The 4,053-nt window shown below is 57.2% G+C and overlaps 1 non-coding gene across 1 annotated transcript; it reads right to left on the bottom strand.

The window, feature by feature from the left end:
• Nucleotides 1–495: 495 nt before the first annotated feature.
• Nucleotides 496–569, bottom strand: TRNAI-AAU (transfer RNA isoleucine (anticodon AAU)). The gene has a single exon. It is a non-coding gene; the product is annotated as a tRNA-Ile (tRNA).
• Nucleotides 570–4,053: the final 3,484 nt, after the last annotated feature.

Here is a 4,053-nt window from a genome sequence, read left to right as displayed (position 1 = left end):
TGTGCTTCTGCACCCCACCCCCAAGGGCCCTTCCTGTGCCTTCCCCAGCCCTCTGCCCACCAGAGCAGCAGCAGCTGGGGGACCTGAGTGAAGAAGCAGAACTCAGGCAGGAAGAGGAGCAGGGCAGGCAGGGACTGGCACCACTGGTGAGTTACCTGGGCCTGTGGTGCTGCAGTAGCAGGTGTCCAGGGAGGGAGCCTGTGAGGCCAAAGGCTTTTGGGGTGAGATGGGGAATAGAGAAAGCCAAAGGAGCTGCTTCAGGGGGCTGGTGCCCTTGGCAGAGGGCTCCTGCTGCCCCTTCCTGTGGGAGGTGTGTGTTGCAGAGCTGGGAATCTGGGGAACCTCACCTCCCCTAGGAACACTCTGCAGCCCTTCCCTTAGCCTGGGGTGGTGACTCCCACTTGCTCCCTGCCAGCCTCTCAGCCTGGTTCCTTCAGCTCTTTGGGCCTCCTGCCCAGAGCAGCCGCAAGAAGGAAAGCAGAAAAGACCTGCCCATGGCCAGCATGGGGCTTGTACCCATGACCTTGGCGTTATTAGCACCACGCTCTGACCAATTGAGCTAGCCGGCCAGCTGCAAAAAGTCTCACAAGGGGCCTTTTTGGAAATGAGCAACAGGCAGCTGCAGGGCCACTGAACGGGGATTTTCTCCCCTCCCCCACCAGCCTGGCCTCCCCTTTCAGACTCTCTCACCCATCCCCCACTGCTCTGAGCCCAGCTTGGAGTTCCCCCAGCCCCGGCTGCCTCTTGCCAGCTGTCCTGGGCCCCTGCAGTGGGTCCCTCACATCCTGTCTCTCCCACCCCTCCCCAGTGCCCTGATCCCCTTGTCCCCTCAGACCCTGCCAACCCCCCCCCACTGCCCTTTTCCCCTCCTCCCTCACCCACAAGCCCTGCCCGGGTTCCCCCTCACACCTGCCACCTCTGCCCCCTGACAGCCAAACTCCTCCTCCCTCTGCACTGCACAGTCACCAGCTGAAACCTTGGGCCCTGCCCAGGGGCTGTGTCACAACGTCTCCCACCTGCACAATTCATGTCCACTGCAGGGGGTTTGCTTCCCAGCAGGGTTAGGAAATGTTGGTGAGGAAGCAAAAGGAAGCTACAAGAGGGATCTCAGGTGTGTCAGGTCAGCACTGGGGACAGCTGGGGTGAGAGGTGAATTACCGCTGGGGTGGGGGCAGAGCTGGGTGTGCCTGGGAGTGAGACATTCCCTTTCACACATTAGTGTGTGCAGGGACAGGGCTGGGGGGTGTCTCTGCAGAGGCAGGTTGAGGGCAGGAGCTGCTCCCGCAGACAGGGCAGAACGTAGCTCCTGCCGACAGGGAATTGTGTCTGTGTTACAAACGTGCTGGAGGAGCTGGCTGGCACAGGCAGCCCCCAGAACCACAAAGCTGTGAGGCACAGACTCTCTTCTGGCAGCCACAGCAGCACCTTCCCCACACCAATCACAACGGCCTTTTCCCGAGCTCCAGGCTGTGACTAGATTCTTTCCAACGCTCCTTTTCCATCAGCCTTTACCTTCCCCAGCAGGGAGAGACGTTGCCAGGGGAGGTCTGCTCCCCAGACAGATGTAGGGAAACATTCGGGAAGACACACAAAAGGGAGCCACTGGGAGTTACCCTGTGATCTCCTGGTGTTTAAGCAGATATGTTACCCAGCTAAGCCACAAGAACCACCTTGTTAAACTGCAGCTTGCTGATAGGAAGGTAACTGTGTTAGTCTGTATCTTAAACCAAAAACCAGCCCTGTAGCACTTGAAAAAAATGTGTTTTTGTGGGGCCAACCCACACGGCTGGACTGCCCACAACACCACCTTCCCATTCCCCAGCACAGACATTGTGCCGGAGGGAAGCTGGAGTTGCTGCCCAGAGGACATTGAGGACGGGAAGAGTTAAAATGCTCCTTTCACTTATTGTGCCCTCTGCAGTGTACAGGTCAGAATCCACCAATCTCCCCTCCTCTCTCCCCACCTGCCCCAGTGCCAGGATCCCACAGGACACTGAGGATGGGAGGAGTTCGGGTTTTTGTGTTTTTTATGTGCCTTTTGTGTTGCAGACCCTTGGGGTGCGTTTGCAGAGGGGGCTGCCAGGGGCAGGACATGAGCCCTGCAGGGCACTGGTGGGTGTGTCTGTGACATCACAAGGGCCTTTGGAAGAACCTCAGATGATTGGTTAAAGGAGGTGGGGAGGTGGTGACCTCACAGACAGTCCAGCACAATGGCCAGGTGGGACAGGCTGCAGGCCCGGGGCCATCGCAGAGACCCCCCAGGGCTTTGCCTCAGGGAGTCTCCTTCTTCAGAGCTCTGCCCTGGAGACTGGAGAGAGAATTCATGGTGAGGAACATGAGCACAAGGAGGATCCTCTTTGGCCCATTCTCCTTTCCCACAACTAACTGCGCTGGACGGCAGCGTCTGTGTGGGGAGGGTCAGAGTCCGATCCAGATGATTGGTTAAAGGAGGTTTACTCTAGGTAATATTACTGTGGTTGCTTTAAGTGTTTGGGAGAACTGCAGCACCAGTGAGTGGCAAGTTTCCTAATACTGCATCTACACACAGGAAGCTAATTTCAGATGCAGCCAATGGACATACTATGGCTTATTTCAAAATTGGCTTTACCCCTGTCTTCGCAGCCCCTGTTTCCACACAGCTGCAATTACTTGTACTTGTACTTGTGCAAGGAGGTTTATCCATTTCAAAATAAGCCGTCCCCTATTTATTTCTGAATTATTTCAAAGCAGCGGTTGGCTTGTGCAGAGGCTGGGATAGTTATTTTGAAATAACTTTGTTGTGTAGAACCTCCTTATAAATCCAGGGCTGTGACAGGCACAGCAGCAGCTGCTCAGAAGATAACAAGCCCTGCAGGTCAGGGTGTCACTCATCAGCACCCCAGTGAAGGGGCATTAGGAAGGGTAATGGAGTGAAGGGAATAAAGGGCAGGGCTCCTCCCTGCAAAGCAGAGTGAAGCCTCCTGAGCAAGACTCTGGTCTGGTCTCCAGAAGTCACTCAACTTCCTTCATTTCTTTGGACATTGGTGCCTATAGCAGTCCAGCAAAGGGTCACAGAGGAACACCCTGCACTTGTCTACTGCCTAGCAAGGGCTGGACCCCTTGGTTTTATGAGCACCATGCGCCACCCACCTCAACTATCCAAGCTACAGAGAAAGAGCTCACAAGGGCCCTTTCAGAAAGGAGCAACAGGCAGCTGTATGTGCAGTGTGGTTCCTGGAGTGAGATTGTTGTCCCTCCCCCACTGCTCAGCATCCCACCCAGGCATCCCCTCAGCCCCTCCCCCACCACCCTGAGACCCAGCCTGGAATCCCACCCTCAGACTCTGTCTCCCATTCCCCACTGCCCTGGGCCCTGGCTAGGAATTCCCTCAGACCCTGCTGCCCCAGGCCCCTGCCGGGTGTTCCCTCACACCCTGCCTATCCCCTCCCTCTGCTCCCCTGAGCACGACATTAACATGGCCCATGTGTGATGGAGTGGGGGATACCTGTGTGTGTGTGTGTGTGGCTCCCAGAGGGTGTGGGGCTCCTACTGAGGGTAACCCTGACAACCAGGTAACACCTTTGTACTGCAGACAAAGGAGGAGGTGGAGCCTGAGGGGTTTGAATTGGAACTGGGAGTTGGAAGCAGTTAGTCTGGGCTGAGGGAGAGAGAGACAAAGGAGGGGGCCAGGCCCCTGCTCTGGGGGCCCCTCGGGGCCTCCTCTCCCCAACATGGATGGGACTGGCTGTCTCTGCCGGCTGTACTGACTCCTCTGTACGATGCTGTGTCCTGTCGGCTAATAAACCTGCTGTTTTCCTGCTGAGTGAGAGACTCTCCTGCCTGCGGACGGGGTGCAGAGCTTGGGGGACCCCAGAACCCCATCACACTGGTGTCAGCAGTGGGATGTTGTGCACCCCGAGGATGGAGCATCCAGCAGTAAGTGATCGGGGCCCCGGAAGAAGTGGGGCCTGCGAGACCCAGGTGTGCTGAAGGGCAGTGAGGTGCAGTTCCCCAAGGCGGAGGGGCCTGCGGCCGAACCCAAGGAACTGCGGTCGTGGTCTTCGAGAGGGGGTG

This window comes from Carettochelys insculpta, chromosome 33 (assembly GCF_033958435.1).
Source record: "Carettochelys insculpta isolate YL-2023 chromosome 33, ASM3395843v1, whole genome shotgun sequence".
NCBI lineage: Eukaryota > Metazoa > Chordata > Testudines > Carettochelyidae > Carettochelys > Carettochelys insculpta.
Note: the sequence above shows the minus strand (reverse complement) of the source record. Positions and strands in the feature narration are given on the sequence as shown.